This window comes from Mauremys reevesii, linkage group 9 (assembly GCF_016161935.1).
Source record: "Mauremys reevesii isolate NIE-2019 linkage group 9, ASM1616193v1, whole genome shotgun sequence".
NCBI classification, from domain to species: domain Eukaryota; kingdom Metazoa; phylum Chordata; order Testudines; family Geoemydidae; genus Mauremys; species Mauremys reevesii.
The window spans coordinates 26,923,218-26,938,212 of NC_052631.1; the positions used below are offsets into that span (position 1 = coordinate 26,923,218).

Consider the following 14,995-nt stretch of genomic DNA (forward strand, 5'->3'; position numbering starts at 1 on the left):
AGTGTGGGAAGGCAGCATGGTCTGTAGGCTACTGGACTGAGAATCAGTGGGAGTAGGATTTCACCTTTGGTTTCTAGGCCCAGCTGTGCTATTAATTGGCAGTGTGACCTTGGACAAATCACTTCCCCCTATATGTCTCTCTTACTCTTCCCACCATTTGTCTGGTCTCTTCAGACAGTAACTCTTCAGGGCAAGGACTATCTTTTACTACTTGTTTGAACAGGCTAGAACAATGGACCTGCAATTTCAGTTGGGCAAAATAACAGAAAATTGATAAGCAACTTATTTTTATTACATTTGAGCATACTGTTGGGAGTTACTAAAAGACAGCTTCCATATATATGAATTTAGCTATATCACTGTGATATTTTGATGGTGTCCTTTCTTGCAGATGAGTTCTGTATCAAGATCTTAAGCAAAGAGCTGAAAATTAAAATCAAACAGCTATAGCAGAATGTCTCTCCTTCCAATGGACAAATATGCATCTTCCAATTTATTAAATTAAGGGTGCAAGAAATGTGAAAATTCTTGCCAAATACCTGTTGTATTTTCCATGATTGACAATGCAACAGGTATTTATTGTAGAGCCTGTAATTTAGAGTTTGAGTAAAAGTTCACACAAGGATGAGATGCTGTGGTGGTCTAAATATCATATTATACGAGTCAGCTTGAATTTTAAACAGCAAAATAATGGACTAGAATATGTAGGAGAAGAAAATGAATTGCAGGCTAAAGATTGCTTAGAGGTGGGGGCAAAGCAGAACAAAGCAATTTAAAAAAATGGAATTAGTTACTTGAATGGCTAGTTTGGATTTTTGCATTTATAAAGACCACACTAGTATAAAGAGAACCAGCCAATAGCAACTGGTGTGTTGATTTTCAGGTTTTGCTGAAAGTCTCGTGGGACTTAAGCATGACGCTTTCCCTTTTCATGACCCTGAAAATTTGTTCTAATTGTCTTTGTGATGTTCTTGTTTTCTTTGTAGAAATAGGCATTACATAAAGAAACTCCCAAACAGTGTGAAAAGAATTATGCTCAACAACTGAAAACAACAGATGGAAACATTCATGCATACGGAAACGTATACTTAAAGTGCAAATGGGAAAGAGTAAATGTTATGAAGTCTCATCTACTGTTCTGATTCTGACTCAACTAAAGTCAGTAGCAAAACTCATTAAATTTCAATGGGAGCAGTGTTTTTCTCAAACAAGGCATGTCAACCTCTATCATGGAACATTTGTACAGGTAAGTGAACAAGTCTTTAGTTTAATATGCTCTTCTGTGTGCTTGTTTATTTGTACTTATCCCATATTATTTTGTGCTGCTTCTGTTCCAGCTGTTTGACTGTAAGCTCTCTGGGGCAGGATTTTTTTCTCTGTTCAGCACACTCTGTTGGAAAGCATTGTACGCATCTAAGGCACTATATAAATTATTAAGACAAATAGTAGCAAGATGTGTACCAATTTCATAAATACTGATGTTTCAGCAGTATGTTTTGTAATAGCCTAGTAATTTTTAATTATTTTGGGGCTGTACGAGCCCGTCTGTTTTTTATGTTTGGTTTGGCTGCTCTCATTTACATAATTGTCTCATTAGGGCGTACACTTCAGAGTCTGCCAGAATTCAGACAATGTGAATAAATGTTTTGTTTTCCACTTCATCTTGAACCATATGCAATTTTAGAGGCAGAAGAACCTAAATTAGTACAGAAGAAAAGTCAAATCTGAGCAGTAAGTCCAGTATGATTTTGCCTTATGTTATTGATGCTGGGCAGATTTTTACTTAGGAGGAGATTATAAGGCAGCTACTATATTTAGAATTACAAAATGAACCATTGTTGCAGGAGCAACAAGTTTTGGGAATACATCATCTAATAATTCCCATAATACTGTACCCTGGCTCCAATTGAGGTCAGTGGCAAAATTCCAGTTGATTCCAGCGGGAGCAGGATAAGATCCTTTGTTAATTAGCTACCTGTATATACTATATCAGGTGACCAGGAGATTTATTGTCTCAGCACATCTCTAAGAAGCCTCTGCTTCAGATTTAAAGTCTGGAAGTGAACTAGAACTGTGCTTCCCTACTAGATCCTCCTGGGAAGGGGGACAGTGGTACTATACCTATCCCTGAGGTGAATGGCTCCACTAGCGCAGCCATTCTAGCACAGCATTCTGTGGGTGCAGGGGTTGTAAACTTCAAAATCTGTCTTGGAATTTGGGAATCTGTTCTGATTAACCAGATTAAGTTATACCAACATGGGGTCTCTTGGTCACATTGCATCAAAATCTCACATTTCTGCTACTGTGTGTACTGATGCCCACAGTGGAGTTCCTACTTGAGTCTTCAAATTTAATTTTGAATGTTATTCGTGGAATAGAGTTCGTTTCAGTCTAAAGTATTTAAACATCAGCAAATAAAACAGTGTTACCTGTCTTTTCTGTTGGGTCTGTTTGTCAGAACATCTAACAGCTTTTAAGATCAGAATATTTATTTAAAAAATTGGAAAGCAGTAAAATTTTAAGGACACAGCTAAAGATTAATGAATTATAAGGGTTTTTTCATTTTGATGAATAAATATCTCAGCTTACAGCATATTTGGCATTCCAGTCTTGTGATCAAATGGAATCCAGATCAGATTTCGTTTAACTGGTGTTAAAAGAACAATACGAACAGTTTCAGATATTTTTCATAGAGATCAGTAACATGTTCATTTTCACATGTAAATATTCCAAGTTAATATTGATTTAAAGTATATTGAAGCTATACTTACGAGCTAAGAAAATCAATTCTTTCTGGTAGATTTTATAGATTTTACGAATTCCTCAGTTTGGGAGCAATGTGTTATGATGGACGATCTCACCGATTCACTGCAGGATAATTTCTGATTCTGTGTGTTACTCCCTGATGCTAATTATTCTTTTAATTTCTTTGCACCATAAGTATTAACTTCATTCTGTTCTATGAATTGTTATCAGTTATTATTCATATTTTCCACAAGTTGATTTGATTACTTTCATTCCTCAGAGTTTGTAAGTAAAAATAATGGTCATTTTTCAAAAAGACATTTTTCAAAGGATGGGTAAGATTTGCAGGCCACCAGCACTATTAAGATAGGATTTACAAAAACATTTTAAAATCTAATTTCAGTATAGATATATTCTAAGCCAATCAAGCTATAAATCTGTGGATGCATAGTTCAGGTTTCTGTGCCAGAGCAAATTGTGAGCTGGACCAGTGATTTCAGAGGGCTATCTGGTCAAGGTTACCTTTATCTAAGCTAGGGTGTAGCAGTTTGAGGTATTTAATACTTGTAAGAATGCAGAGATAAACAGTGGAAATGATCTTGCTTCTCAGAGCAAACTGATGAAACTGTTGGAAATTTAGTTCTGGATGAAATGAAGAATATCACAACATTTTTAAGACCACTACTGATATTTCCAGAATACCTATCTCAAGGCAAGCATACCCATGGGCCTCCAAACTTCTAACACTCAGCAGAGAAACTGGATGTTTAGTTAATGAGATTGTCTTAAAGTTCTTAAATGATGTTGAAAAGCCAGTAGGTATACTTTACAAAGGTGATGGCATATCAAGCAACATTTTAATGTGTAAGTGGCTAATGATTTTCTCAATTATAAACAAGTCCTTTATGGTTAAGTACTAGCTCCATGAGTTTTGTGAGTTTATAGCATAAAGATATTCTTTTTCAGTCCCTAAGCTTTTGAAAATAATCGGAGGTCACATACACAGAGCTGTCATCCAGAAGAGGAGCTGGGGCCCCATTAGGCAGAAGACAATCGTAAAGAGAGGTCATAACACTCCCTCTCCTACAAAGAGATACCAATTTTATTTCAGACAGAAGTACCTCAGTCTTCCTCTCCTGGTGTTCGGTATGAATCTGATTAAATCTGCACCAGACTAGCAGATAGGATACAGAATAACAGTATCACTTTGCACCAAACACCAGCAGGAGCAGAATCAAGAAAGTGAGTGTAGTGTAGATGTGAAAATATACACAGCTGCAGATACAAAAGCATCATAGTTAGACCCTCAGCTTCGTCCTGAAGGAGGACGCCACTGTAATGTCCTTAGCGAATCTGATCTGTGCAATGCACAGTTACAGGACGGTAGATGGGCATGTCTCATCTCCCCATGCTACAACTGGACCAAATGGCATCATACTGTCAGTGAAGACAGCAGAAAGCAAAGAGCAACAGCTGCATCAGAAGCACAAGTTTGGGTTGGTGCCAACTCTGAGGATATGATGCTATGGCCAGTGGGCAAGGCTTCTTGCACTTATAGGGCCAGATAATTTGCACTTTTGGGGACAAATGTCTTTTCTCTTCTTTCATGATAGTACACCCCTGCTGCTGCCACTGCTAGTGATCCTAACCCTCTTCATCTTGTGAGAAATGCCTTTGATACCACAACAGAATTCTTAAGGTGAAATTCTGTACATTACAAGGTGACTCTTGACGGGTTTGATCCAAAGCCCTCTGAAGTCAATGGGAGCCTTTCTATTCACTTCAGTGGGCTTTCGATCAAGAATGGCATTGTGGGGGTCCAGGTTTATTGTTTCTCAATGATTTCAGACCCAATCTGATCAGTTCACAAGTAAAAAGGGCACTTGTGCATCATCACCAGCAGACATTGCCAATTAATTCACACCAAAGCCAATTAATTCACACCAAAGCCATCAGTCACATTAATTAAACAGGGCTCTGAGGAGTATTTCAGCAAGTCTGTACCTCAATTTCACTATGAAGAATTATTCAGTTTGAAATTGTCTTTACTGGTCATCAACACACACACACTGAACAAGAGTGGTAGCACTGGAGGGAGAAATGATCTGCCAAAAATACACATTTGGGTCCCATACATGAGAATAGTCATAACATAGATACAATCGACATAGCATGGCTTCATCTTCAGAACCTACCCCTCTGCAGTGGCAGACCACATTATGCTATTGCAAAGAAACAGCAGTCTTTCTTGGACAAATTGAGTAGGAAAAGCAAGAAATCTACCGCTTCCCCTTCTGCTTGAAAGGAGTTTTGTTTCCTCATGAAATAATTTCAGGTACAGTGTGAAATTCATTTTCCACTAACAGTTACATGAACATATCTTTCATGAATGTTTGCGAAAAGCATGTAGAAATGTGTTGGGAACACAGCAATTCAAGATTTATCTTTTAATTTGTCAAATCTTTGTGAATATATTTTTTCACTGTTTGTGCCACTCTAATAACCAATAATAAAAGTTTATACATCACATTATTATTAACAATTCTGTTTGTGATGAATGAGTCAGAAAATAATCCTGTGCACTTTAACAGTTCTGTATTGAATTAGAATGACAAAAGACATAAAAGGCAATTTTTAAATAAAGCCCAACTTAGTTAGAAAAACAGGTATAATTCTGAATACACACACGGTGCAGATCTGCTGAATAAGAAAGTGCAATCTTTACATGGTCAGTCAGGGAATCAGAAGCAACACATGTTAATAAAGATACTGAATAATCTTAAAAACCTTATAAATTTAAGCCTCAACCCTGTATTAGCCTCACTAAAACTGTATAGAACAGTTGGGAACCATTTAAATAGCTACTAAAAGGTGTCAGTGCAATTAGAAGACCCAATCCTGAAGTCCTTACTCAGGCAAAACTCCCACATAAATCTGTTCTGAAAATGAGAGATTGCAAGCAGTTTTTGGCCCTTCCTGCCGCCCTTCCCCCAAATAACATACATTCATATCCCTCTACAATTGTTTTACAGTGTCTTGTGTCCATAAAGTATAGGTTCAAGTGTAGGATCTGTTGAGGATTTGATTTAAATGTGATTCTCTGACAAGTCTTGATTAGAACGTGTGGAAATATTAAGAGATTTTTCATTTACTCTCAAATTGAGACAAATACATCAATGAAAATCCTGTTTAGAACAAACTGGACCCCTGCCAAAATACTTAAACATAATGTGTAGTAACAGATGTTGGAATTTCAATTAAGACAATGGATACTTGTTGCATACTGCATACTATGGCATTGTCCTGTTGTGTTTTCTTTTTGGAAGGAGATGATACAGAGATTAAATATCATTCTGAACACTGACTTAGGTTGTGGACTCAAAATAGTTGTGATTTGAATAGTCTTCCTGATATTAGACAAAGCACAGGAAATGTTCATATTAAAATCTAGTAAGGATTGCTACATGATTGAAGGCTAACTGTTGGGGAAATGCCAGGAAAAATTTAGGTCCATATTCCAGTTGTAGTGAATGTGTCAGATCCTTAAAGCTAGGGTACACTAGTTTGGAAGGTCCTGCAAATTTTGAGTGGGTCAGTTACTGTATTATCGATAAAGTTAGGGATTTTAAAACCATCTTCACTTTCTTGACATGTCGCGCTAAACATGAGGAAAACTTGCTGTCTGTATATGTGGATTATTTCTCTCTGGATGATTGTATCTCACAGCTGTTTATTCCTCTCCATTTTTTGTCTTCCCTCTTTTCACCTTTTTAATATTCGGTACAAAATTTAAATCACATAAGTTAAAACATTGTAAAGAAAAAGAAAGTTTCAGAATAAATTCTCCTGAAAATGCATACAAAGTACTTTTTGTGCAGATGTATGCCTTGTATGAACCTATTATTGGTCAGCACAGATGTGGTCTCTATTTTTTTATTGGTTTTCTTTTTCACTTTTTATATAATATTTGCAAATTGAAAAAACCATATCTTCTACATTATTCAGGTAGTGAGTAGACTGGGTTTAATTATTTAAAAGTCTGAGTGTTGTGGAGTTCCCTACTCAGACAATGGTATTTATCTTTATTGGCAGTTACTCATACACTAATATACACTGTTAAAGTGACTTATCTGTAATGTACATTATGACTAATTTAGTTCATAAGCAGTTTCATTGTGATCTCACTGGGACAGGAATTTTGGCTTGTTTTCAACATTGTCATATTGCATAACTTTTAGATGACATAATCATACTAAGAGGAGATTGGCTGAAATAAGAAAAAGAAGTATTTCCTGAACTGCCTGTTCTTTCAGCATTGGAACTTACTACTTGAATTATTACGACTGTAGAAAAGCAATACAATTTCTGTTGATTTTTTTCTCTTGGTCTGGCAATGAGGATCTCAAGACATCTGAGTATGAGTCAGACACTGTCTAGATCAAAGGTGCTCTGACCACTTTAATTATTTAGGATGTTTAGCCATCTAATTCGTTCATGGCTGAATTTTTTCTTATGACATCGTGGCAGTAGTTAAAGACAGAGGTGATTAGTTGAATGATATTGTTATCCATTATTTATGCAGCATTGTAAATTTGTACAGCCCTGTAAAATGGATCAAACAAAGTAACTGAATGTGGGCCTGAACAAATCCCCAGGCCTGAACACCATTAAACTCTGGTAAAGTTTGGATCCTGTTCTGAACTTTGAGACTTTGTCCAACAAGAGATAGCATCCTCTAGCCCACAGATCTTACAGTCTAAAGATACATGTGGATACAATGTAGTGCAAAACATTACAAAACAAATTCAGAATGAAGTGTGGTCATAGCTGTTTTTTTCTGAAGGAATGGGTGAAGGTTCTTTAGAGGACATCAGTAGTCAGAATGTGGATGGCCCTTTTGCAGCTGCAATGTATAGGGGATACATTTGCAATCCCTGTTCTGCCTTCATCCTAGGGTGCTAGCCAAGAAGATGAGGGGGCCATGGTCTTGCTAACCTCACTAGCTGCAGAAGATACAGCATGAATTTTCCTCTAAGGGGTGGCATATTGGACATACTCCCCATCCATACTAGAGAGCTGAAGGTGATATCATGCCTTACCAAATCATCCTGCTTTCCAGAGATCCTGCTGGTACAACTCTGCACTGTTCCTAGGATGAGACAATAATTAAGTGCCAAAATCTGGTCCTAAGTGGGAAGTTGTTACAATCATAAGGGCCTTCATGAGTGAAAGTGTGAATGACATTTGAGACGTTTCTGCTGTGACATCTACAGGAAGTCAGTCTGCCAATGGTGACTAAGTTTTATAAGAATCCGGAATACCTGATTTGTTTAATAAAACTTTTCAGATGATTTGGAACCATCAAGCTGTGGAATAGCTAGCCTCCGTATCTAGCTGAAGGATTCTAATGGAGCCTACTGGAATATCTGCTGGGCTGCAATGCTGGTAAGTGAATATTTAAATTTTACAAATGTGAAAACAGACACACAAATTTCAAATTATTTGCTCAAAGTCACACAGCAAATCACTGGCTAAAACAAAGGCCTGGTCTACACTAGGAATTTATTTTGGTATAGCTGTGTCTCCCATGGGTGTGAAAAATCCACACCCCTGAGAGACGTACCTATACCAACCTAACCCTCGGTGTACGCCAGCGCTAGGTAGGGTTGCCAGGACAACCTGGAGTCTCTAGGAATTAAAGATTAATCTTTAATTAAGGATTATGTCATGTGATGAAATCTCCAGGAATTCGTCCAACCAAAGCTGGCAACCCTAGCGCTAGGTGGATGGAAAAATTCTCCCATCAACCTTGCTACCACCTCTGGGGGAGGTGGGTTATCTATGCCAACAGGAGAACCCCACCCGTTGGCTTAGGTAGAATCTACACTGAAGCATTACAGCAGTGCAGTGTTACACCACTGCAGTGTTTTAAGTGTAAACATACCCAGAGTTAGAACATCGGAATTCCTGGTCCCCTGTCTGGTACTCTAACCACTAGATAATGCATTTTGTAATGTATATGACATAAGTACATATAGCATGTACAGTATATGTGGGTTATATAATGCATGCTGGCCAAATTTAATGCGTCTGTCAAAAGGCATATATAAAGTGTGCAGGCACTTCCATACAGTACAGGATATGGGTAAAAGGAGACTTTTGGCACAGAGTTACTAAAAGGGTCTTGAGAGTTTGTCAGAGAGATCATGGAAGGAACAGAAGGTGGGGGAGGAGTAATGACCTCCCACAAAGAAAGGGGAGATGCTTCCCTCCTTGTTCTAATTTCCTCCTGGACCTCTCCTTGTATCATACCTTTCCACTTCACCTTTGCTTTGCAGCAGAGCCCTCACCCCTTCCCACACCACAACCCCCTGCCCCAGCTCAGAGCCCCCCTCCCACATTCTGAACCCCTTGGCCACAGCCTAGAGCCCCCTCCTGCACCCCAAACCTCTCATCCCTGGCCCCACCCTAGAGCCCACACCCCCAGCATAAGCCCTCACCCCCTCCCACACTCCAACCCACTGCTCCAGCCCTGTGAAAATAAGTGAGTGAGCCAAGGGTGTGGAAGAGTGAGCGATGGAGGGAGGGGGCCTCAGAGAAGGGGTGGGGCCTCAGGGCAGGGCAAGGGTGTTCGGTTTTCTGCAGTCAGAAAGTTGGCAACTCTATGATCAATGTTTCACCATTGACTTCAGTGGAGCTACACCATTTTACACCAGCTGAAGAGCTGGACTTAGCCTCTTGTGCAGAGGACTTCAAAGGTTAGGCCAAACTCTGCTCTCACTTACACTGCTGCAACTCCAAAGAAGTCAGTGGGGTTGTATTGGTGTTACTGAAAGCATTATTTGGATCTGGGGTTTTACTTTTGCTAATATTCACAAAGCCAAGCTGAGTGCAATGAAAATTAGCTAAGCAACATAGGAACCTGTAGGAATGTGGCTTATAATGTCTTCTGAAAAATTCAAAGGGATGGGTATATATGATCCTTTACCTCATAGAATGCACAGCCCTGTTTGAAGTAGTTCCTTCCATAATTTATATGGAGTTACAAATAGATGAGAACCCTATAACTGTTTTTGCTTTTTTAAAATGTCAGACTTAATACCTTTCAGATTTGTCTTTGTTAAAGGAAATATTGAAATGAAAATCACACCAGCACAACCCATAATTAATATTGACCGTAGCCCCAATTGGATTAGTTCCACTCTGCAATAGTTACTGGCACTAGTCCATTGATTTATAAACTAAAAAAACCCTGTGACAAAGCATTTGATGGTGGGATCCTGATTGCAGGCCAAATTGTGCTTGCTTTACTCCTGCAGTTAATCCTATGAGCATCATTAGGAATACTCCCATGATTAAGGAGAGCAGGATTTGACTCCACATATGGGCAGGTATAGGGGACAGTGATAATAGCTTGAAAAATCTTGTGTCATTTCTCCACAGGTGAGAGAGATCCTGTTTTACAAGCTCAGGTATCACAGCTCTGACAAATGAGTAATCTTGAAATAACTTGTCTTTGTCCCCCTCCCTTTTATCCTTGAGGGAAAGAGCTTCAGTAACACCCTTGAGGCCACTGAGTTTAAAGGCAGGTAAAACAGTTTTTCAGATACTAATTTTCACTGATGTTAAACTGGAAAAAAGGAACCAAATAATATTTTTCTCTCCATCTACTTTGTGATTGTTCTCTGTTTTGTTTTAAATGATTAGTATCGGTAGATTGTACAGCCCTCTTTTAAAAAAAACCAGCTATAGTTTTTTCCAGAAACAAGAGTTTGGTTCCAAGTTCATAAATATAATACAGCTCAAATTCTGTTCTTAGTTACACGGGCATAATCTGGAGCAGCTATACTGTCTTCAGAGAGTTTATGCTGATTTACATCTGTGTAACAAAATATAATTAATTGCTACAAGAGTAGACTTTAGGAAATTACTAGAAGCCCTCATATACACCATTGAGGACTATTTGATTTGCATACCTACTGTTTGGGGTTTTTTTTGTATTTACATTTTTCCACTTGTTTTTTTTACTACATCCCAGTAAATGTAATGAGATTTGAAGCCATATCCTCATCAAATGCAGATCAGCATAGCTCCATTGAAGCCAATGAAGCTACACTGACTTACATCAGCTGAAAATCTAGTCACTGATCTTTTCAACATCAAAGAAAATATTATGAAAATACCCTCAGTACTACCAAAACTCATGTTTTGTCCTTATCAGTGGCTGCCTGACACTTTTAAAAAGGACTGCCAAAAAATAAACCATATACCGACATACTTAGCTTTACCCAAGTACTATACTGCTATTTTTGGCTTTAGTCATGCTTCTGAATCTGAATTCACAGCCCTAATAAAGTCTGAAAACACTGTAAGGGAGTGTAGGCCAAGTCTGATAGTCCTTATTTAGGCAAAGCTTCCATTGAAAAAAGACCCAGGATTTGTACCTGCTGTAATGCTATTGTAAGCAATAATGTTTTGGACCATTTTGCTGAATGCTGTAGTATGTTTTTATTAAGGAAGGTTCGTTCTACATTTTTTCCACTTTCACTGTCAGCACAGTTTTTCCAAATCCGTTCTTGGTGTGTCATCCTCTCCATGTGACAGGAAATGTGACTGTCGCATTGGTAGGTGTCTAATTATCCTCTCATTTGCTGCAAATAATGTCAGCCTTCTTGTTTGTACATCTCAGATGATACTCATGTTTTGTACCACTGGAATCAAACAGAAGTTTTTAATTTTCTGTGCCCTTGTGGTATGAATCAGAAAAAGGGCTAAATAATCCTAGCCACTCCTTGCTCCCACTGTGCATGCACCTGTAGGGAAATAAAAGAACAGCTTTAATTAAATGCATATTTACATATACTCAGAGAACTTCACTCCCATGCAACTTTCTGGGATGTTAAGAAGAGGCTCCACATCATAGTCATTTATCTACAGTTGCTGAATTCTCCCTTCTTTGGGATGTTAACTTCATCAGCTTACAATCAAAAGATAGGTAAGGATAAGGAGGACTTAGTACCCAATCCTGTAAAAGCAGCAAAGAATCCTGTGGCAAGTCTGCACAAGAGCTTTGTAAAGTGGTGGATACATTTTTGTGGAGAGGGAACTCTTTAGTCATGTGGCACTTTGCTGAGAGGGGCTGAAGCAATAAGCCACATCTAATGGAAGATGTGAATAATTCAGCTATGGATGTTTGAGGTTTAAAAAAGAGACTTGTAAATTTTTTAAAATAAAACCTTATAGACTAACAGACGTTTTGCAGCATGAGCTTTCGTGGGCGAATCCGAAGAAGTGGGTATTTACCCACGAAAGCTCATGCTGCAAAACCTCTGTTAGTCTATAAGGTGCCACAGGATTCTTTGCTGCTTTTACAGATCCAGACTAACACGGCTACCCCTCTGATACTTTACCCAATCCTGGGTTCTCATTCATGCTATCCCCATTGACTTCAGTGGGACTACTTGTAAATAAATGCTTAATCAGTATAGCACATTAGCCACTACACCACATTGCCTTTCAAAGCAGAGACTGAGATTATTAAAATTAGAAAAAATTAAAAATTGGTTAGACTCAGTGACCCAAATCCTGAAGGCCTTACTTAGACAAAACTTCCATTGAAGCCACTGGGAATTTCTCTGAATAAAGACGTCAGAATTTGCCCCCATTATGAATAAGGTCTGCAGTATTTACATCAGGAAGGATAACATTATAAAGCTATCAATCCACTTACTTCAGCGCATCAACTGATCATCAGCTAGGGGAGGGGCCGGCAAACTTTTTGGCCTGAGGGCCACATCGGGTTTTGGAAAGTGTATGGAGGGCCGGTTAGGGAAGGCTGTGCCTCCCCAAACAGCCAGGCGTGGCCCGGCCCCTATCCCCTATCTCTCCCTGTTTCTCGCCCCTTGACACCCACCCCGGGACTCCTGCCCCATCCAACTCTCCTGTTCCCTGACAGCCCCCTCTCCCTCTGGAACCCTTCCCCCTCCACCTCCCCTTCTCCCTGTCCCCTGACCACCCCCGGAACCTGCGACCCTGACTGTCCCCCATCACCCCATCCAACCCCTCTTCTCATTCCCGACTGCCACCCTCCGGACTCCTGCCTCATCCAACCACCCCTTCTCATTGTCCCCTGACCACCCCTGGAACCCTTGACTGCCCCCCACTGCCCCATCCAACCCCCCCTCCTTCCTGACTACCCCCCGGGACCCTTTCCCCCATTCAACCCCCCTATTCCCCGCCCTCTGACTGCCCCAACCCCTATCCACACCCTCACCACCTGACCACCACCTGACCATAACTCCCTTGCCTTCTATCCACACCCCCAATCCCCACCCACTGCCTGAAGCACAGGTGGCTGGCGGTGCTACAGCCACATTGCCAAGAGCAGCAGGACAGGACGGTCTCTGCAGCTGCGCTGCCCCAGGAGCTCGCAGCCCCACCAGCCAGAGTGCTGCGCCAATGGCAGGGCGAGCTGAGGCTGCAGGAGAGGGGGAACAGCAGGGGCGGGGGCAGAGGCTAGCCTCCTGGGGCAGGAGCTCAGGGCAGGAGGATCCCACGGGCCATAGTTTGCCCACCTCTGAGCTAGGGTCAGAAGGAATTTCTCTTACACAGTTAGATGCGTTAAAGGGTTTTCTAATGCCTTTCAGTCAAACATCCAGAGCTGACTAATGTCAGAGACTAGATATTGAACTGGATGGAATGATGGTCTGATCCAGTATTGCATTTCCTGTGTTCACACCCCACTCCTGACAAAAAATAAAAGTTACTAGGCATTTAGAACTCTTATGTTAGAAAGACGGTTAGCAAGAAGTGAAAGAAAAAATTTGTTATTCAGACAAATCTAAGAACTGGTCTACGCACAATTGTTGTACCAGTATAACTATATCCCAGTTATACAGAATATATACCAGTGTAAAGTGGGTGCTTGTATCAGTGTAGCTTATTTCTGTAAATTTATTGAAATAATCTATACCAGTATAAGCACCCTTCTTCCAGTGTATCTGCATACACAATAAGGGATTACACTGATTTAACAACATTGGTTTCTGAAGTGATATAGTTAGATCAGTACAAAATCTGGGTGATCAACGCTAAGGTAAAGCAGCAGAAGCTGTTGCAGCAAGGATATAAATGTGACACACACTCACGTGTCTGAAGTACCTGACATTTGCAGACCTTACGGGAATGTGGTTGGAGCACATTTTCTGCTGGTGCTTGTTCCTCAGACAAGGAGGTTTTCTGGCAATCACTGACTCTTTATGTGAAAATGAGTCTTGGAAAGAGAAACAACCAAATTGGCATTTCTAGCTAAAGGCACAACAGTGAAATATGCTCTCTTTAAAAGATTTCCCCCAACCACTTGGAGTTCAAATGGTGGTACGGCTTGACAGCAGCCAGTACCAGGCTGACTTATTTATTATTTGTTTTACGTGATGTTCAAAATAAAAGACAGATATAAGACATCACTTTTTCTAAACAGAAGTTTTGCAACTGAATGGCTACTGAATCTCTGGTTATGGTGGCATTATAACTATACCATGAAGCATTATAACTTTATTATTATACAAATAATCTCTGAAAAATTCCTGAGACTATTTCTTTGGCAAAGGGGTCTAGTGGGTGAAGCATGGGGCTGAGAATCAGGAGATGAGTTCTAATCCGGAGCATAATACTTGGAAGTATTGCTGGGGGAATATTATGCTCCAATACTTCTGTTAGTCTATAAGGTGCCACAGGACTCTTTGTCGCTTTTTACAAATCCAGACTAACATGGCTACCCCTCTGATACTTAGCAGTTGATTTAGTAGCTCAGAGCGAGAGAGGTACATTATATACATTTCCTGTCTTTTACATAAACTCGGGTCAAGGCCATTCAAAGCTTTGTAAACATTGACCAGTGCTTTGAATTTCACTTGGAAATGGAGGAGCAGCCAGTAGAGGGTATGAATCAAAAGGTGTAATGAGTCAGATTCTGTGATGCACCTCTGGGAGGCGAAGCACAGAAGGCACAGCCCAAGTGGTGGGGGCAAAGGTGACTTTACATCACCCTTTGGATTCTGAGCTGCTAAGGGCAAAAATAGCCCTAGTCATAAGCTAGAGCAGCTCCTGTCTGCTCTGACTTGCAGCAGCCTATCCTAGGCTGCCTAAGGGTTGCAGTGCACCCAAAATCTCTGTAGTGCTCAGTACTACAGCTATGCCCCTACCTGTTGCAAGTCCTCTCCCCAGCAAACCCCTCCACTGGGACTTGTGA

General features: G+C 40.1%; 1 long non-coding RNA gene across 2 annotated transcripts in view; it reads left to right on the forward strand.

Moving 5' to 3' along the window:
• The first annotated feature begins 1,009 nt into the window (after positions 1–1,009).
• The window catches only part of LOC120371338, a 118,315-nt gene continuing 104,329 nt past the window's right edge, over positions 1,010–14,995 (forward strand). Inside the window, exons 1-2 of one of the 2 annotated variants that reach the window (XR_005584290.1) lie at positions 1,010–1,246; positions 8,093–8,190. This is a non-coding gene — a long non-coding RNA (uncharacterized LOC120371338). Of the gene's footprint in view, positions 1,247–7,018; positions 7,288–8,092; positions 8,191–14,995 lie in introns of those variants that run through there. The other variant, XR_005584291.1, reaches the window with a different exon arrangement.